This window comes from Adiantum capillus-veneris, chromosome 10, assembly GCF_014529385.1.
Source record: "Adiantum capillus-veneris isolate H3 chromosome 10, ASM1452938v2, whole genome shotgun sequence".
In the NCBI taxonomy this organism is placed as follows: domain Eukaryota; kingdom Viridiplantae; phylum Streptophyta; class Polypodiopsida; order Polypodiales; family Pteridaceae; genus Adiantum; species Adiantum capillus-veneris.
The window spans coordinates 110,690,087-110,712,729 of record NC_140940.1 but is presented as its reverse complement, the minus strand read 5'-3'; positions in this window follow the sequence as shown (position 1 = coordinate 110,712,729).

Genomic DNA, 22,643 nt, shown 5'->3' with positions numbered 1-22,643 from the left:
GTGCTTCTGGAAAGAAAGTCAGCTGCATAATGTGCCTTATCAGGTTTGTGGAAAATGCGAAATTTGAATTCCATCAGGGACATCATCCAGCAAATCAGTTTGCCCTGAATAATGACTTTGTTGATCAAAAACAATAATGCCTGATGATCCACATAAAAATGAAATAGTTTTCCCAGTAGATCGTGTCTAAATTCGTAGTGGTGTATCCTTGTTCAACAATACTGAACCTACGTCTGGCAAATAAATTGGGTAGTTGATCTTTCCACCAAGTTGGTCCCCATTGCCAATCCTGAAGCATCCACATGGACATGAAAAACAACATCCCAGTTCGGTGTTGAAGGACTCATTTGCTGATAATCGCATTTTTCAGACACTGGAAACTTTCCTCACACTTAGTGGTCCAAATAAACTTATTGCTTTTCTTAGTGAGCTCATATAAAGGTAGGGCTTTGGTTGCAAACATATGAATGAACCTTCTGTACAAGTTGATATAGCCCAAGAATGAACTTCATTTAAACACAGTTTTGGGTGCCTTAGCTTGTTGGACACATTTCACCTTATCATTGGCCATCTCAATACCATTTTGAGACACAATATGTCCTAGAAGATGACCTTTCTAGACCATGAAGACTCACTTGAATGGATTCAACCTTTTTTTTTGTGCATCTTTCAAAGACCATTTCTAGGAATAATAAATGCATCACTTCCTTAGAAAAGACTATAAAATCATCCATGAAGATGGCTAGAAACTTGTGTAGGAATTCACTGAATATTTCCATCATACAACATTGAAATGCTATGGAGCATTGCAAAGACCAAATGTCATTACTAGATTTAAAAGTGATCCCTATCCACCCCTCTTTCTTTGAAACTTGTAGGTTTTTTTTCCAAAAGTGAGTTTTAAAACCCCTTCTACTGATGTGAGCGTGTATCTTTCTTGAAATTAAAAAACACTCTTGATGAACTCACATACTATAGTAACATATTTTAAGGTGGAGCCCCAGGGGGTTTTACATGCTTACAGGTATAGGTTTACAAGGACAAGTTATAGATTCCATGTTTGGTAATTTCAATGTTTTGAGGCATATTTTACATCTTTTGTGGGAGGCTTATACATATGGTTATGTGTTTGCAATCTTGAATGTGATCAAGCTCCTTTCAGAGCGTTTATCCTTGCAGGGACTATTTTGCTAGGATCTCTACTAGCGCTTGTTTATACGTAGATCCTACTACATACCGATGGTCACTTTGTTACATTTATATTGAGTTGCAGATACTACCTAGTACATTGATTGTGGAGCCATATAGGAATTCACTACATTCCTGATCATTTTTTAGACTTGATCAGTAGATGGTCATTGGTTGAGCATGACCATAGTCTTGAGTCATTTGCCGAGTCTTTGGAGAGTGGTGATGAGGTTTTACAGAGCTGGGGGATTCTCGAATGTCCGTTTGGTCATACAAGATGTTGGAGTACTCCTTTTTACAAGGTCTCACCATATGACATGTATAAAGGATATGCCATGTTAGCAGTCATGTATGGTCAAAGATTGATCAGTTACATGCATTTCTAGTTAGTGGCTACCCTTTATGCCTACGTTCAATGTTTTTGATGCTTTTATGCTCATTTTAGCTTGAGATTTTTCTCATTTTAATGGGGAAACTCTGTCAAATAATTCCTAGAATTTTGCAATAAAGTTTGACACTTGGAAATTATCTCTTCTAGTTCTGCGAGGGACATTGATAACATAATTTAGAGTTTGATGGCACAAATTTTAGTATCTGGAAGGAGAAAATTCAAGATGTTTTGATCTACAAAGGTCAATTGGAGCTATTTTTGGAATTCCAAGAGGGTGATGGTTACGTATATGCCCAGTGGAACCACTTGATGCTAAAGCTAGATCCACTATTTGTTTACATCTTGCAAAGTTAGTGCATTTCACTACTATTGTGTAGCTACTTCTAATGCATTATACGAGAAGTTGTGTAGTACATATGAGAGCAAGCAATAAGGTTTACTTGATGAAGAAGTTGTTTAAATGTTGTATGAAAGAAGGTAGCACCGTTTTTGAACACTTGAATGAATCCAATCTTATCTTCAATCAGCTGACATCACAAGGACTCAATTTTGATGTAGAGGTTTAGTCTATACAAGGGACATAAGATGCTCTACAATTTTCTTCCTCTCTTTCTATTTCATGTCTTTCTTCTTGTTAGGACAAAGGCTCTAGCTAGTGGGCATGGCCCAGTGGCACAGCCACATGGATGATCGCATAGGGGGCTCTCCCTAGGTCAGGGCTATAAAGCTAGGAGGGGTTGGCTATAAGGAGTATATGTCATCACCCACCCACAAGACATGTGGCCTTTCAATGGTATCAGATATATGGTCAAGATAAGCAGCGACTTTGCATGGTTTTGTATGCACATGCAACATAGGAAAGAAGCATCCCTAGCAGAGGAGAAGAAGCCAATAGAGGAGATTGTGCAAACATTATGTCTTGTTGATGTTCTACTATTTCTATTTTACACACCATAGCTTTGTTATTTTTGACTTTTTTCACATGTTGGTGCCTCCTTTAGGGATTTAATTCCAAAAAAGCTTTTGGCCATCCTCTTCAAATGGATTTTCCTGCCGAGTAGGGGATTGCCTCACTTTTGAGATTCTAGAGAAGCTTGGAGATCTTGTGGGCTAGTACGTCACAGGCTTCAAGCGACTTCCAAAGATGGTAAGCAAAGTTAATTCGAAAATTTGAAATTTTATATTTTGTAGAAATTTTTGAAGTTCAAGCACAAGAGATTTTGTCCAATTAAGTGCTTTTGATGAATCGTAGATTTGTTTTCAACACCGCTTCACTTGCAGGTACGGATGTGGCCATGGAGGATGTGCGGGTTGAGGAAAGTGATGGATTACCAAATGGAAAATAATTTGGCAGCCACCATAAATGCCAATTTAACTACGCTCATGGAGCTAGTTAACAACTTCATGATGTAGATGGCCAAGGATGGTGGTCACAAAATCATGTCGTGTCCAGCCAAGGGGCTGATGGTAGACCTCCATTATTGGAATCTCTTCTAGCAAGGCAAGAAAACCAGAAGACCTCATCCTCAATGGACTTAAAGCTGCAGGTGTAGAGAGGCAAAGAGAAAGAGGAAAACAAAGATATGTTGAAACACTTTTCTACACAATGTGGTTAGTTATGTGACTAGTAATGAACCATAATTAAAAAAAGAGACAATAAAATTAAGAAGTTGTTCCTCTTCCCAAGCAAACAAGGGAGAGGCTTACTTGTAAGAGTTTAAACATGAATTTAAGTAATCATGAAAGGCAAATCACTTTCAATCAAATGCAATAGCATAAAGAGAACAAGAAAACATTACCTTGGTGTGTGTATGGTAGAGTCTTCTCCGTGCTTTGAGAATTATTAGAGAGTCTTGGTGATGTAGTTCTCTCTCTCTCTCTCTCTCTCTCTCTCTCTCTCTCACACACACACACACACACACACACACACACACACACACACACACACACACACACACACCCACCAATTTCTCTCATAGCCCTCAAGATTTCCATAGCTTGAATCTCCCTTATCTTCTTCTTTTTCAACTGTCACCTACATGTTTGGTTGTATTTAGAGAAGCTCAACTAGCGTAATGGTGCAAGTCATAGATGTATACAATATGTATATCAATCATTTAAAATCCATCACCTTTGTGATGGGATTGCTTTTACATCAGACTTTGCTTCATACTCTCCCATGTAAGAGGGCAATCCCATCACCTTTGTGATGGGATTGCTTTTACATCAGACTTTGCTTCATACTCTCCCATGTAAGAGGGCAAGGTTCTCAGAGATCAAGGTTGGCTATCCAAAGATCTTAGAGATCCTTTATTCGCCCAATATGAGTGAATATCTAGATCTACTTGAGCTCCTGCCTCAAATTCCTCAATAGGAGGAAGAAGGATATCCCTCCCTTTACTGGTCTAGTTAACTCTTGGACTTAGCTCATTGGCTTCATTTTCTTCTCGTATTTGTTTCCAAAGTTCATCTAAGTCGTCGTCTTCTCTGTATATCTCAGGTATCATAGGATGGAAACCATAAAATATCTTATCTATGGTATTCATCACTACTCTTGGATTTTTGATTAACTTTGCGGGTTCTAATTCAGCTTTGGGAATCTCAGTTATCTTTTCACGCTCGTGTCTTGGTGGGACCACTGGTGTTGGAGCTGGAACCTCTATCCAACCCTCTGGTTTTCTTGTCGGTGGCTCTAACAAAGCTTGGGCCATTTGGATCATCTTCTGACACATCTCCAATCTTTGCTTTTCCAACTCAGCATATGGGTATGCCATCCATCTTTGTTCCTAAGCCTGGTTATTCTTAATCCGTGCCTCATAAGCTTTCATAAGTGCGTCTAGAGGTTCATTCACTTTTTCAACTAGTATGGATCCTCCCGAACTTGCACTTTTTTGTTCCTCATTCTTCTCAGGCTCTATGAAATTTGGGATTTCCAACCTAAGACTAGTTTGATTCTCAAGTCATTTTAATATGTCCCTGGTTTGTTTTAGCACCTCAACTAGGGCTTTCCGTTCACGTCCTTCCTAGCTTTCATGCATGCTTTCCTAGCTTTCATGCATGCTTTCCTAGCCTTCCAAGTGTTTCATTGACTTTTTTGTTCAATACTAAGAACATCTGTTCTAGGTTCCTGAATTATTGGTTTTTTCATTGCTTTTTGAGCTTGCGCTCTTGTGACAACTTGTACAGGTATCACCATTTCAATTTCAGAACCACCACTTGACGAGATTGCCTCTAATATGTTTAACATTTTTTTTCACCGTTTTATTTGGGTTTTTTGGGCAATCATTAATCAAATGAGTGATACCACAATTTGGACATTATACATTCACTTTAATGACCTCTGTAGAGGACAATCTATCATAAGGGGGTCACCACCGCACTTGTAGCACGGTCCTAATGGTTGTGGAGGCACTCCTAGAGTCCCCTCTTTGTTGATAGGTAGGCCTTTGTCTTATTAAGCCACCATTTTCTATGAACAATAATGTTCTCTCATCTAAGCTATATCTGCCTTCTCATGTAGCATGAGCTGCTCTTTTTGGTCCAACATTCCCAATCATGCTCCAGGTTTTGGCGCTTACGGCTCTTCGGGTGGATAATATGTTGAATAAGCCATGTATCCACTTAGCTCTTCGTAATATGCGAACATAGGCACTAAGGCTTGTTCCTCTAGTTCTTCTATAGTGGGTGCATATTTAATTCCTACTGGTCTTGCTCTTGGGAGAGGTGGTTGTTGCCCCAAAACTGGTTGTGGCCGTTCAACCCCTACTAGCCTTGCCAAATTTCCTGATGTATACATAGGCATTGGTGGTACTTGAGGAGGTGCTACTTGGGTTGGTGGGGCATATTGTTGCTCTCTTGCATATTGTTTGATGGCACACTACTTAGGTTGCTTAGCCTGTGGCTTAACAAATGGGCTTATCCTTTTGAGCACTTCTTCAATAAGTTGCTCTTGACTTACATCTGCCTCACTCTTTTGTGCTAATTTTGTGGACTTAATTCTACTATGCTGTGATGACAAATCATCATCTAAGTCTTTATAGTCACCTTCCTTGGAGACAACACAATTGTCTACTAGGTATAGGGATTCTTTGGTCAACACATTTAGAGTTGAGCTCTTTTTCATATGCAGATCCTTCTGAAGGTCCACATTCCTAAGTCCCTGGATAAAAATGAGCATTAGCCTTGACTGGGTTGGCAATTCTTCAACCAGATAAAACTTCACGTAGTGTTGCAGCCTTAAAGCTGCTTTTCTAACCAATTCTCCCTCTTTTTGCTTGAACTTATGGATTTGCGAGACTGTATTGTGAGCTATCCCTCTTTGAGAAAATTCCTCCACAAATTCATCAAATAGCTCTTGTATGGTCTCGAAATCCCTTCTCTCAATTGAATCAAACCAGGTGGTTGCATCTTCCTCCAAGGTGAGTCCAAATCATGCAAACTGTGTGGGAAATTCTAAGACTTCCTCAGCTCCAATGACACGCATAAATGATTCCACGTGATCCCTCGGATCCCTATTTTTGGAATATTCCTTGTTAACACATTTTTAGACTTGAGATGGTCTGATCCTATGGTGACTCATCAAATTAAGCATTGGATCCCCCATTCCTCCTCTATGAGCTCTTTCTGGCTTAGGATATGGTACGTGTTCCTCACCTAGGGATGCTCCTAATCCATAATTCTTAATTGGTCTAGCAAGTGGTCGTTCCTTTGCTCATTCTCATTCTCGATGTGGTGCTTTAGTCTTGGTCGGATTTGAAATTCTTGTTCTACTCTCATCTTTGTATTGCTGATGGAGTGGTGATATTGGTGGTGCTTCTAGCCTTGACATGGCTTGATATCCATCCCCTTTTGTGTTTAGTTTTGGTGTTGCAATTCGCTCGAGCCATGCTTGAAATGATAGTGGTGAGGTTTGTGAATTCTTAGGGTTGGGCAATGGCTGTCTATTTGATTGCGATGTGGTGTCATAATCATTTAAGAAGGGATTTTCCTAAGGGTATCCATGGGATTTTGCTTCTCTTCAAAAGCTTGTGCCAACAGTTCTAGTGTTATCACTCTCCCTACATCTTCTAGGATAATTGGCTCGTATTCTCGTCCGTACTTATCAACAAAAATGATATGGGTTCCAGTTGTAGAATCATATGAAAACAAGTACAAGACTTTGTCTTTGCTTAATTTATTCACATGGGGTTTCACACAAATGGTAGTAAGAGATGACTCTCCCATCCCCGTTCTTCTAAATCCCAATATTTTTGTGAATTGTAGCCACTCTCACTTCTCTCTTGGCATGAATGTAGAAGGCTCTAAGAAGGTTGAGTTTAGGAGGCAATTCTTGGATCTCCATAACCATCTTCCCTTTTGCTACGTTGTCTCCGTACCGATTGTAATTTTTTGGGTCTTTGACAATGAGGTAGTGGTTTCCCTCTTCATCGGGAACCTATCACTATCATCGTTTACTAGGATTACTGCTAATCCTCTAGCTGGCCGTTCTTCAATACAAATGCATTGACGTCCTCAAACATCCCAGCATACACTAGGGCTCCATGGGCGTTTGTTGCCTTTAGGAAGATTATCGTGTATTTTGCTGTGTTTAAGGGTTTTTGGGAGGTGCTATCCCCCATAGTCCCTTGCTATTGGAAGCCTTCAAGTTGTTGGTTAGCCATACACTAATATGATTTGTCGGAAGAGGTGTCAATATCACTATCCTCTTCTATGATTGGTGCTAACAGATCTCTCCTTGCTTGGTTCACACTCTCTTCTATTGACACTAAGCTAACTTGATCTCCTACCACTCTCCAATCTCTTTGAAGACATCTACCGGATCTCAAATTCATCAAATCTTTCACACAAACAACTATCAACCCAAACCTCTTACCTGAGAAGTCTGCTTGCAACCGCTCTTTGCTCTAACTTGCTTTCAAACTGCTTTCCAAACTTGTAAAGTATTTTGCACTCCAAAATGATCACCAACTTGCAGGATCCTTGGTTTTGGCTATCTATACAAAACTTTTGACTCTACAATTCTTTGTCAAAATAGCGATTCTCACTTTAGTACTCTACAATGTTAGTGGTATAACTAGAGGGTTAATCCCAACCAAACAACTGTATATAAGGACTTGATTCCCTATGTGAGTTTTATGCACTAATCTAAAAAGATAGATGGGATCCAAGGGTCACAAGGAAGGTTCTTTGCTGGTTAAAACCTCTGTCTGGCTCTTATCTATGCCTGGAAACTTCATATATATATATATGATGTCTCTATGCTAAGAATTGGCCCAAACTTTTGGTTTAGACTCTCCTTGATATGCTCTATTCACCCCAAGTTCTACTTTGTGATTCTAAAACCCCTTGGCAGGTCTATCACCCCTAATTCTGTCGTAGTTTTGTCAGCTACTCTGGGAGGTTATCTAAGTCAAAGATGATCCAAATTGGCTAAAACTTGGTCTCTACTCTTGTTTTGTGGTGATGAACACTCTTGCAAGCTCTGATGTTAGTCCTAGCCTCTAAAATGGCCTTCAGACATCATACGTAGGGTAAAGGGGCCAACTTAGGGCCATCTAAGCCGCAAAGCAAATTGCCAGTGGCTGAATGCTTTGTTTGCAAGCTAAATGGGTGCAAACGAAAGAGCGGAGCAACACCTACCCGTAGTAAAAATTGCGCCATGATTGGAGCTCCGAGGGCAACGCACGACAATGGCAAAATTTTTGTGTGTATCAAAATTGAGTGTGAATGGGAAGCTGTGCCTGGGGTACAATATGAGACAAAGCGCTCAACAAGGCTTGAACCCAGATCTGACGACGATGATTTCATTTCAAACCATCCCACCATGGAGGAACTTGTGTCCTATCTCTGGGTCTTAAAGAAGATAAAGTAGGGGGGGGGGGGGGGGGGGGGGGGCAGGGTCCCTTCACAGGGACCTGGTTTTTTATTGGCCCCTTTACCCTATATGATGTCTTCTGTGTCAGGACGAGGTGAAACTTACTCCAGAGGTCATCCACCACACAAGCAACTCACAACAACTTTCAAGACTCAATTTCAACACTTTTTGTGCTAGATATGATCAATTCAAGCATTCGCTTTGCAAGCCCAAAAATGCTCCAAATTCAATGAAGTTTTGCCTATTTGCTTCTTAAATGCTCTAGAACACAAGGATGTACTCAAATGTGTGTTTTGACCCAAATCTGGCCTCTAAGTCTTCATACACGTAGGAAGTCCATTTGGTCAAAGTGAAGTTCTGTTTCTATCCCAGGTGCCCCTTGATATGTACATCATGCAATTTTAGAAGTCAAAATTGCACTGAATCACCACTTTTTTACATTTTTCTAATATGAAATTGTAAAATCCTTTTGAAATTCAAAAATAAATGCTCCAATGAGGTGAAATTTTCCCAATAAGCTCAAAAGAACATGTCAAACCCTCCTATGTGGTCAGTTGATCAATTGGACTTTTAGATTTGTCCTTGAGACTTCATACGCGTATGGTCTATCTATGAATTTTCCACTCTGAAATGGTCCAAGCTGGTCTCTAGAGTTTTTTTACTTGATTTTATGTCTTATTAAGAGTTTTCATACCCCCTGAAGATCAAACAAAGCAATTTTCTAGATTTTACTCCATTATTTCTCGCCTTTTGTGTTTCAAGTACCAAATGTTGGTCAAAACTCTAGTCTCAAGGTGTACTTAGGGTAAAACATCCCTTTTGAACACCAATAGATCTCTTGCATATGCTTTCTTATATACTCAGCATCATTCAGTCATGCACAACATCATTTAGTCATGCACAACATCATTCAGTCATGCACAAATATCCTCAGAAGCTTGTTTATTGCACTTTTATCCTAAAAATCAAACTTCTTTGGGATCTTAAGTGCAAACAAGCACAAAAGAAAATAACTATGTGATGAATAGCTCTAGATCATAATCAGCATGTCCTTCCTAAAACTACTCCTCAACATCATACGGGGGGTTGCATTTATGAAGAGAAAAACACTTCACTACCTCACACGTACTAGCTAACACTTTTATCACCTCACAACCATCAACACTAAAATACAACTAATACTACCTACGACAAAAAATCCAGGCAAGTCATATGCTCCCTAGCACCTATCTAAGATCTCACGAGTCCAATTCCCATATCTTACCTAAAATAAGATAAAAAGATTCTGGGAGTTGGACTCGTGAGATCTTAGATAGATGCTAGGGAGCATATGACTTGCCTGGATTTTTTGTCGTAGGTAGTATTAGTCGTAGGACTAGTCTAAGGTCACCTACCTAGGGCTCTCTTCCCCGGCAACTGTGCAAATGTTGGCGGATATGCCACGAGCAGACACTAGCATAGCAAGAACTAGATCAACATACTAAATGTTGGCCAAGGACATAGCTCCACCCGCAAGCGCATGGAAACAAGCAGATGGTTGTGAAACACCTACTCGACCTTACAGACATCCTATGTGCTTGTGACTGCAACAAAACCTACGACGCTCATGCTATCATAATCAAAATCAAATGTTTTTGATCGCCTCAAAACTCATAGGGAATCCTCTACTTACTAAGAGGTCACTACCCTATGGACTCTGACCCTATATCTCACCCATAACCACTTGGTGCAACAAACATGTATGAAGACAGGTAATTTAATACAGGTCATTGATTCTCAACATATATGATCCTAATGTGTAGCATACATAGTATTGCCATGTATGTGCTAATATATTGCAATCTTATGTAATGCTCATTTCGAGAATGATTGTTTTAGTTATGTGATAAAAAAAAAATATAACACCATCTGATCATGTAGTTTTCCTTTCTTTATGTCTCGTGGTAAACATAAGAAAAAATGTGATTTAGTTTAATGAATGCCTTAGTGGGGTTAGTCGAATAGAAACTCATACATATATGTGTCTTATATTCCAAAACTCAATAGAATGGGATTTCCTTCACTTCGACTTAAAATCAAATTTTAAAGAAACCCAACCTACAAATATGTTACTCAAAATAGTTTTTGTGTATCATTTATGCGGATTAAAGCCATTTCTTACCCCAAAAGATCTTGGAGTTAGCATAATTGTGAACATTAAGTTGTGATGGTTCGATTTATTGATTAATGTGTCGGTTAACATCATAGGCATACGCAATGAATATGTGAGTTTCATAAAAAAACGTACATATTTGTGCAAATTATATATATATATATATATATATATATATATATATATATATATATATATATATATATATATAATAGATCATTTATGGGTTGGAAGAAACAGGTAACCCCCCCCCCCCCCTTGCCTCGCAGAAAGAAGCTGCTACTTTCTCTAAATGTCCTAAATAGATTAATCTTAAGTGCTACCATGAGCGTGGTTGACCCCATGTAAATTAAATGGAAATAGGACAACCGGAGAATGCTTATGTGCATCAATGGCTACCATACTCTAAAATCTCATAGCTTGTTAGCAAAAATTCAAAAAAACTAGCAGGTAGATGGACATCATGTTGGAATTAGGGTTGCAGAGAAACGCACACAGCTTGGAGAAGACTAAGGAAGCTCAAGGCACACAATAGAGTGTGTTACTTAGTGTGCAATGGAAAGATAGATAGCCCTAGAGTGATGGGCGTATATACAATGCACGGGGGAAAAAACCTCCTAAAGAGGGAAAAAATGCCCCGGTGGTCCTAGTGTGTTCACACACATCACTACCACATGTATATGGTAACAAATACCCCCTGGAGTGATGCGGTGAACGAGAGCTGGCATATGAGTAAAGGGAAGTGCCATGCCCTGAGGACATGATCAGTCCATAAAGGGGAGTAAGCCCAAAGCTTTGCGGAAAGCTTCAAGCTTCTCACGAGACAATGCCTTTGTGAAAAGATCTTCAAGGTTGTCCTGTGTTGGCACATAAGCCAAGCTGATCTCTCCTGCTAAGAGCCTCTCCCTGACATAGTGGTAATGCACCTCAATGTGCTTTGTGCGAGCATGAAAAACTGGGTTCCTCGTAACTACCAATGCGCTCTGACTGTCAGTTTAGATAGTGTTGGCAGTGTTCTGTCCAGCACCCAAATCAGCCATAAGGCGTCTGAGCCATGCACACTCAGCCGTAGCTGTGAAGACTGCCCTGTACTCAGCCTCACAACTCAAAGTGGCCACAGTAGGTTGCTTCTTGCTCAACCATGATATACATGAACTGCCAAGCATGAAACAAAAACCACTTGTGGACACTCGCGTGTCAAAACAACCAGCCCAATCTGAGTCCGAAAAAGTATGTAAGTCTGGCGGCAATGATCCCCCCTTGGGATAAAACAAGCCAAGATATAAAGTGCCACTAAGGTAGCGGAAAATCCTCTTGACAGCCTGCCAATGCTTAGACCCTCGGCTATGCATAAATCTGCTGACCTGTGAGATTGCAAATTGAATATCTAGCCTCGTGTTGCATACATAAATGAGGCATACATAAATGAGGCAATACCACCATCACACTGCTTAAACAGTATACCCAAGTAATGATGCAACAGCCCCAAATATTTCATCTTGAAAGTAGCATTCAAATCAGCTTAAAATTCAGCAATATGTCTCTCATTTGGTCCAGTGATCAGCAAATCATCTACATAAAGAACCACAATGAGAAGTACATCACCCTCACACTTTACATACAATGTGCTTTCTGTTGGACTGTTACAAAAGCCTCGTTTGACCAAATGAGTGTCAGCTTTCTCATACCAAGCATGAGGAGATTGCTTCAACCCATACAAAGCCTTCTTACATCTGCACACTTTGTCCTCTTGTCCTTTTATGACAAAACCGCAAGGCTGCGTTACATAAACTTCCTCAAATATGTCACCATTCAAGAAAGCAGTAACAATGTCTGATTGATGTACATCCCAACCAAAATGAGTTGCCAATGCACATAGAAAATGCACAATAGTCATACGACAAGTGGGAGCAAAAGTCTCTTCATAATCTATGCCTTTTTCTTGTGCATAACCCTTTGCAACAAGTCGAGCCTTATGGCGATCGATCTCACCATCCGGCTTGCGTTTCAACTTGTAAACCCACTTTTTACCAATGGCCTTTTTGCCAGGAGGCAAATCACATAAAGTCCATGTGTCATTTTCTATAAGTGCATCATATTCTGATTGCATGGCAGCCATCCAATTTTCTGAATTTTGTGCTTCATCAAAAGACAGAGGCTCCTCAACATCATGTAAGCTAGACACAACCAAAGCATAACAATCTGATGCATAAGATGCATGGCGAGAGCGTGAACGAGTACGACTAGACAAAGGTGCATCCAATTTACTGTCACGCAAAGTGTGCACCAGCCATTTTGGCATACCTCTAGCCTGCTCATTTTCAGCCCTTTCCTCATCAAGTACATCATGTACATCTGCATCAGTAATAGGCTGATCCGTAACAGTTTCAGAAACCCCCATAGGCTGTACATTTGCCTCATTGGAACTTACATTCGTATTTACACCACTGAAAAGAGGCAACAAAGTGTCATAAATGAAGTGCGCGAGATAGAGCGTGTGTGAGTGTGTGTGCAGCGATGGAGAAGAGAGGAGAAGAGGAGACCTTGTGTTTGCAGGGACTGAAACTCACTCTCTACATGTGAGCCCCCTTATTCTATTATGTACATAATGAATAAGTATAGTGGGTGGGCACCTGGCCTAACCGGCCACATGGGGCTTTACCCCAACAACCTCCCACGTAAAGGCCAATGTGGCCCTGAGAGAGAAAAGAAAACCGTACAAAATCTGTACAAGGACATCACAAGTATGACCTCAGCCAACGCCCACTGGCTCACTGAATCTGTGTGCATCCAACTCTAATTGTAGAGGAAGTATAGAGAAATCGACACCATACTCCTCACCAAAGCCGCACACATCCTGCAGGTATCTCACCATACGCTGCAAAGTACCCCTATGCTCAAGGCCAACGTCAGTCACTGCATGACTAACTGCTCCCATTGCAAATGCACCTACTGCAAATGCAATCTTGGGTCTCGAGATGAGTATCTCGTACATGAGACTTCCGAATGCTGATGCAATCCTCGCAGTATCTGCCAATCTGACCATCTTAGTCAAATCTGGCTCAGAACTCCACTCGTGGAAATCACCCTGACACCCGAACTTCGATCCCTGGAATCCATCCTCGTGTCCATCGCATATCACATGCGCACCAAGAGCATATGTCTGTCCTGAACCCTGTGTGGTAAGAGCAATGTCTAGCTCTAACTCACATACATCAGCCTCTGGCCTAAGCATATCCATGAATGACTGAATCACGGCTGAATCCTCTACACTCAAGCCATCCATATCCGTCATCTATCCACAAATGACATGCCCTGTTGCACAACTGTCTGCACAACTGGCTCAACATGCTCACAAACTGGAGCATCATGCAACCTATCCGAAAAGGAGACATGCTTCATCTCTCTGCATGGCTGTATACTCACGAAAACTGTGCCGTCTCGCACATGACGTACTCGCATCGCATGAATCATGCCAACACTAGCACCTCTAGCTATGACTAGCTGTCCACGATGCAATCGGAAACTGTGCTCATCCAGCACTACCTGGCATCCGCTGTCTCGTAAGTGACTCACAGAGATCAAGCTCTGTGTCAAACCTGGCACATGGCGTACATCTCGGAACACATATGATGCACCACTCGGCAACGATAGTCTGACATCTCCTGCACCAACTATGTCATGCACTGAACCATTAGCTAGACACACATGTCCAAGCATACCACTAGCATATGTGCTAAACCACTCACAACTCGGCGTGACGTGAAACCTAGCACTCACATCTAGTATCCAATGCGAAGGTAATGTGTCGTCAAAAACCGACATAAGAAGTCAAGAGTAAACATGGAAGCAAAGTCGACATCTCCGTCATGCGTAGCCACATACGCTACATCTGCTCCCACATCATCCAAAGTGATAGCATCCCTCCTGTGTTGTCTCCTGCGCTGTCTCATTCGCTGAAAAAAACGCTTACGTACATGCCCTGTATGACCACAGTGCCAACACACAACATCTCTATGTCCTGCACGATCGTCCTTTGACTGTAGACATCTCTCTAGACTCATTTGTGCCAAAAGCATTGCACAATCTTTGCCATAACTGTCTAGTTGTACATGCATCCAAACCAATGCAATAGACAGACTCACCAAGGTGTAACATGATCGTCGAACGTGCAAGCTCATCCAAGTCCTCCCACTCATTGTCAGTCATAGACTCTGGTCTAGCATCCATGCCCTGTAGTGGCAACACTTGGCCCAACTAAGTCAATGCATCATGCATACCTGCTTTCCAATGCTCAAAGTTTGAACCATCAAACTTTGTATGGAAAAGCACAAACCCTGACAATGATGTACATGCCAAATCCATGGCGATAACCTATGTGACAAGACCAAGCACAAGTCGATCAACTGACAATAGCCAAAGCCTGGCTAACTCATACACCAAGTACTGCCAAAATACAACATAAGCTGGCATAAGCTGTCTAAGAGAAGTGTCAACAAATATGGCGATCAATGTAACGAACAAGTGAGAAAAAACGCTCAAATGATGTCAAAACACCCACTCTAATCCAAGAGCACTATGTGGTAATCAATGAAACTATCATCAACAATCTCCCTTCTGAAGAGATTACCACATGTATGTCAAATGACATAATCCGGTGAGCAAACACTCTCACAATGCGATGCCAAAACACTATGGCAAAGCAATCACTGAGTGCCAAATGCAATCAAAACACGATTGCAAACCATGCGCATAAACTAATAAACTCGCAAGAAAATCCGGCAGAGTTTTGGCAATATTTGGCTATCTAACCATAATAACCATACATGCCATAAACATGCTCAAACCCATGAGAAAATCATATGCAAAATCCACACTCAAGTATACATGAGCTGCCCCAAAGTCTGAACTCCTTAAACTTGGAAAACAATCCTGTAATCCGAAACACAAAGTGCATCAACCGCACTCTACAAGCGAAGCATATACTAGCATAAACTTGGATGCAAACCAACCAAAATGTGACACAAATTGATGCTAAAATAGTTGAAAATCAGCCCACATATGCTATTGCAAGGTGAAGAATACCATCCGTCGAAAAGCGCACATCATGTAAATCCACATGGCAATATTAACGAGCATCAAGCATGTACCAAATGTGTATCAAAGAGCATCCAAATGAGCTGAAAATTCAGCTCACAATCATGCCAAAAATGCTTGCAAAACTCTCTGCAAATCTATGCACCACACTTTCGAAAATCTGCTCAATCGCATAAGTCAATGCACATAGCCTGTGATGAAGCCACTCTCCAACCTGAGAGTCCACAAGAATGCATACATCCACAAAGTGTTCTCAATGTGTGCGCATAAATGTGTTGAAAATATCAACCCACACTCTCTTCACTGAGAGAAAAACATCAATGCACAAAACCAGAGAATGACAAAAGCTCAATCCAAGCTCGCTAAATGTAGCAAATCACCACAATATGCATACATAATCTTCAACTTTTCGAATACCATGTCAGCCTGTCAGCCCATATCTTTCAAACCGCTCAGAATTTGTAGAAACTTCCTTCTGTAAAGTTGTAGACCACACAAAAACGGTTGGGCAGCGTGGGAGTGGACCTGAAATGTGTTGTTTATACAGGTCAAAATAGATCTGTAAAATCTGCACCTCTGTACCCTAGATGTGCCGGCAGTCTCAGTGACGTATCTCAAAATTGGTAAAGATTTTGAGAAAACTTTCTTCTGCAAAGTTGAAGAGGACCAAAAACCGGATCAAAGTAGAGGGAATCGGCTTGAAAGAAAACTTTTTGGTAGGCCAAAACAGATCTGCAAAAACGTGCTGCAGTTTTTGCTGCTTCTCAGCTTGCTTCCCCGCTGAGCTCCAATGGTGCTCCCAATCCCTGAGCTCTGATACCAGTTGAAGAGAGCGAGCGAGAGCGTGTGTGAGTGTGTGTGCAGCGATGGAGAAGAGAGGAGAAGAGGAGACCTTGTGTTTGTAGGGGCTAAAACTCACTCTCTACATGTGAGCCTCCTTATTCTATTATGTACATAATGAATAAGTATAATGGGCGGGCACCTGGCCTAACCGGCCATATGGGGCTTTACCCCAACAATAAATGTCCTGTGAGCTTACATTACTGTCTCTAGTACATGACAGCAAGGGCTGAACAGAATCTTCCACAAACACTACATCCCGTGAAACCAGAATACGTTTTGTTTGCGGATGATACAACCTGTAACCTTTGCTTTCAACACTATAACCAACAAAAATACATTTGACAGCCTTATCATCCAATTTTCTGCGCTGTGTTTGTGGCATCAAAGCATATGCCAAACATCCAAAAACACACATGTGCTCAATAGAAGGCTTTCTATCATGCCATGCTTCATATGGAGTAATAGACTGCAAAGCTTTCGTAGAACACCTGTTTAGTACATAAGTGGCACACATGATGGCCTCAAGCCAAAAAGAATACGACAAAGCTTGACTTTGACCATACATCGTGCCATTTTTGTAAGTGACCTATTTTTCCTCTCAGCAACACTGTTTTACTGAGGTGTATAAGGCACTGTAGATTGGTGTTTTATCCCAGGACTAGCCAGAAATGCATTGAATTCATGAGACATATACTCCCCCCCTCGATCGGAACGAAGGGTGCCCATAGTACACTTCGAGACATTTTCAGCCATAGCCAGAAATTGTTTGAAGCACATAGAAACTTCGGACTTCGCTTTAAGCGGAAATACCCATGCATGCCTGGAGTAATCATCAATGAAAGTCACGACGTAAAGGTAATTGCCCAAGGACGGAGTTTGCATGGGCCCACAAACATCACTATGCAGAAGCTACCACCTGCATGTGGCCCGAACTGAACCATCCTCTGGAAACTTAGAATGCTGCATCTTACCCAAAATACAGCCTTCACAAACATGTTTGACACGTACTTCAAGAGGCGGCAAAGAAGCAACCATATCAGATTTCTGCAAACGCAACAAACTGGCAAAATTATCTATGACCAAAACGTGCATGCCAAAGTTTTGCATCTGAAATAGCCCTTGAATCTGCAACAGCATTTGTAAAATTTTGTCCACACTTGTCATACAAAGTGAGCTTATACAGCCCACGACACAAAAGGCCAGATGCAACAATTTCATCACCAAAACTGAGATCATGAACTATACATCTGTCATTCACAAATTTGACTACAAGTCCAAGTCTAGCAAGTGCGGATATAGATAAGAGATTCTTCTTGATCCCAGGTACATAAAGTGCATCAACAAGTGTGAAGGAACTGCCATTTGCAGCAGTAAGCACAATCTTTCCAACTCCCTGAACCCGATAAGAGGCATTGTTGGCACAAGTGACTTAATTCCCATGAGGGACAGACTTGAGAGAGGTGAACAATTCACGATGTGAGGTAATGTGCTTTGTAGCACCACTGTCAAAATACCACACATGTGAATCTGCAGCAACTGACAAACATGCATCATGGATAGCAGGATTGTAAGTGCACTCTGCACTAAAAGCCCATTCTGGATCGACATCAGCATCACAGTCTCCTTTCACAGAAGACTCAACAATGGATGCATTTGTAGTGGAACCAACATTTGTAGTGGAGCCACCCTCTTTCTTCTTAGCCTCTTTGGCCTTCAACTTAGGACACTGTTTGATCAAGCGATCATTAGCTTTACAATAATGGCAACGCATCTTCTTTTTGCCCTTATCACCAGTATTTCTAGACGAAGTTCTTCCAGCAGAAGCATTAGGAACATAAGTTTTGCCACTCGCAGTAGAACCATAAGAAGTGGCTGCATTGCTATTACCACCCTTTCTTTGAGAAGCAATAAAAGCCTGTTCAACTGCACGCTGTCTAGTCCTGCTTTTTCTGGAAAGTGACTCTTGCAACAGCAATGTGCATAATGCATCAAACTTGACAACTTCTGGATTACCTTGGGTCATAAGTCTCCAAGTACTAGCAAAAGTCTGGTAAGAATCTGGTAAGGCATCAAGTACAGTCTCCACAAGGGAACTGTCTGAAATAACTTCACCTGCAGAAATAAGTTGCTCATTGATATCCTTGAAACTAGCAAGGAAAGTGTCCATATCATCTTCCTCATGCATAATCTTCGACTCTAGCTCTTTACGTAGCAAAGCAATTTTAGCCTCATTGGGACTTGCATAAAGACCAACCAATATCTCCCAAGCATGTTTTGTATTTGCTGAACGGATGTGAGGAACAATGGTGCGCTTCACAGACAACGCAATCAATGCATGAGCCTGCGCATCCTTTACATCCCAACGAGATTGTTCTGCCATAGGCAAAACAACTCTAATAGCAGCAATCCTTGCAGCAAGACCTGCAACATCCTCAACATTGCCTGCATCCTCAGAACCAGGACGTACATCAATGCCCTGCACAATATTCTAGACGCCCTTTGACACAAGAACGTGTTGCATCATATAAGCCCACATAGGGTAATTGTCCCCATCCAACCCTTCCTCAACAGCAAACATCTTGAAGACATATGTGTTGTTGTTAGCCATGGTAAATGCTGCACCTGATGTGAAAACTACCCGAAAATAGGAGAAACGGAGCGGGAACAACACGTGCTATTAAGCACAAACCGTAGAAGACTATAAGGCACCTGTTATGCAGAAAACGACACTGATAGAAATTCTGCACAAATTGACAAAATTGCCTGTGCAGACTTGCCTAGTGGAAATGGAGGCCGAAATGAGCCCGAAGCAGAAATTGAGTAGACTAAGCTCTACGAGCTTTCACGAAGTATTGTCGACCTGTGAATGCTCACCAAACCTCACTGTAATCGAAGAAAGTGAGCAGGCGTGTGCTGGAGCAGCTGGCGACTAAGCCCGGGAGGACGCAACCTGCTTTGATACCAATTGTTGGAATTAGGGTTGCAGAGAAACACACACAGCTTGGAGAAGATGAAGGAAGCTCAAGGCACACAATAGAGAGTGTGTTACTTAGTGTGCAATGGAAAGATAGATAGCCCTAGAGTGATGGGCGTAGATACAATGCACAAGGGAAAAAACCTCCTAAAGAGGGAAAAAATGCCCCGGCGGTCCTAGTGTGTTCACACACATCACTACCACATGTATATGGTAACACATCTTGTTCAAAGTATTCCTAACAAGCTTGCCTGTGTATAATGAGAATGCAAAGGAGGCCAATTTTAATGATAAAATTAACTATATATTATTCTATGAAAGTGAAAAATCAATTGCTACAATGAAAATGACATGAATATTCCCTTGCACCATTGCCATGTGATTGAAAGTGTGCTGGCTCTAGATTGGTTCGCTCCTTGCTACACCAAGAGTTGCTATTGTTGTGTATGTCAAGTTATTTGTGCATGTGTGTGTATGCGAGCCAAAAATTGGCTTCTGTGCTCATACCTCAACCAAGGAACGTGATGAACATCGCCTCAGATACTCTGTGTGTTTGTGTGTGTGTGTGTGTGTGTGTGTGTGTGTGTGTGTGTGTGTGTGTGTGTGTGTGTGCGTGTATTAGGTGCAGGTATAGAACGTTAGAGAGACCCCGCGAGTGCACCATGCATATGGCATTAATGTATTAATATAGGTACCTAGCAACGATGGACCATGAGCCAGGTGGCACTAATTATTGTACAACACTGCCCGTGAAAGTTGGTGAGATTAGATCGCCATTGTTGGGAATTTTTTAAACCCACGTAGTGAACTACTAATGTAGACAAGGTCATGTTGTACAAAAATCTTGTAAAAAGCGACACATTTAATCATGTTGAAGCAAGAAAATTATAACGATTATCCGATCGTAAAATAATGACAAATTGAGCATAGGTTTCCACGATATTGAGTACATGGAAGCCTATTGGCATTGGCTACACCACCTAATAACTCTCTCAAGAATTTTGTGGCATTCTCATGGCCTATGCCATTACATCTACCTTCATTTGCCCAATTACTTGTTCCATTCCCCAACCCAAGGAAGTGCTCCTTAATATGAGGTGCATCTCTTGATTTTTCTTTGTTACATAGCTTGCAATGCCAATCTGTAAATGATCTAACATTCTCTAAAAATTCTCACTCAAGCCCTAACAACTTACCACCAGCCTTGCACTTACCTTTATTGGAAACTCCATTGTTTGATGTTGCACCACCAGTGGATGGGCAACTAGAACTAGCTTCCTTGATGTTTTGGGAGCAAGCATTAGCATTATAATAAGCTCACAAGTCTCATATACATGCATACAATCACAAAAATATTAGATGTTATAATATTGAAATCAATTAAACATTCGGATGATAAGATACAGTGATATACATGCAAAAATAACAAGAATAAACCTGTTGTGTGGTTGAACATATATGTTCAACTAGGGGTGGGCAATGATGGTGCAACCAAAGTTGGTCGATCATAGAAGATGGCACAAGTAGGTATGTATAGGCTAGCATGTTAATGGCAAAGAGCTGGAGTAGCTACCAAAGATCTTGTGCAGACAGGTAACAACTGATGTGTATGGATGATGTGGTTTATAGGCCAAGAAGAGCTCCAAAGAGATCATGTTCCTGCGCCGATGGGAAAAAACCTCTTTTGAAAAGCATCTTGGGGGGCAATGACGATGTTGTCGTTGCCCCCAAGGGTTGTTCTTGTGTGGATAAGGATCAAGGGATTGTCGGGGGCCCAAGGGGCAGTTTCCATGCAGAATATGAGAGAGAGAAGTGGAAAACTCAAGATGAGTCATTCACATGCAAGACTTGCTAAATCCATTGGGTGATATATCAAAAGCTGCTAAAGGAGGATCCAGTTGCTTGCATAAGAAAAATAACAACATTTTTTTGTTTTTTTGTCCCATTGTGCTTTTTGTTGATTTGGGGATGGAGCCATTGTTTTTGCAGGATGGCCGTTGGAGCCATGGAAAGCTTGGGGATCAGAGGCTGTTGAGCCATGCCGGTGTGCGGAGCTAAAGGGCTGCAAATTTGTTGTTTTGTGCTCATTGAGGGTGTGTCGACTTGAAGCTATTTTGTATATGGTGTTTTGCAAAGTGAAGCCATCATTACTGTGCAGTTTTGTGTCGGTTTTCCCCTTCCCCGTTCTCTTCTCTGCTTGTGTGTGTGCGTGTTCTGGGCGTGTGTCGACAGCTATGCCCCTCGGATGTTCTGTTGTGCAAAGGGAGATAGAGAGAGGTTGTGTATGTGGTGAAGAATTTGAATTAGATTGTATAGGATGGTTGGTTGTAGCATCGTGTGTGTGTGCGTGTATGGTTGTGGGAAAACGGTGGTTTGCTTGTGAGATTGTCGAGTTTTGAAGGTGAACGCCAGTGGATTGGGGTGCAATGATTATCCTGGGCTATAGAGAGGTGTGGTGGTTGTGTGTCAGGCGTATTTACCTTTCTCCCTATCCAACATCCTTTCATAGGTGATTTTCAAACATAAACTTTGTGGAGGAAGGACATATTACCCTACCCTAGCATTGATTTTATTCATGCGAAGAGTAATCGACCATGGAAAATGGCCTCAAGAGGAATTATCTCACAATCAATGCCTCTTATATACAATGCCTCCCATCTCTCCTAGGCATATATTGATATGCTAAACCTTGTCGACATGTTCTATAAAAATGGGGTTCCATAAGAGAAACTCTTGCTCTCTATTGTCCATTTTCTAAGACAATATGCTAAACCTTGTCGACATGTTCTATAAAATGGGGTTCCATAAGAGAAACTCTTGCTCTCTATTGTCCATTTTCTAAGACAAAATACACTCCCAGGATTACAATTTGATAAAGAACACTTATCAAAACTATTGTTGGGGGATGGGTCCATTTGGTGGCCTCTCCCCCACCTAGTGTACCCATCCCCAGGGTTGGGGGTGCCCCCCCCCCCCCCCCCCCCCCCCCCCCCACACACACACACACACACACACATGCTTTGTTTATTGATTTCTCTGTTGTACTATAGAATGGATCCTCTCACACATTGAAAGGCGTCACTCCCCATGACATGCAACACATGGACACCATCCTCTTGATTGC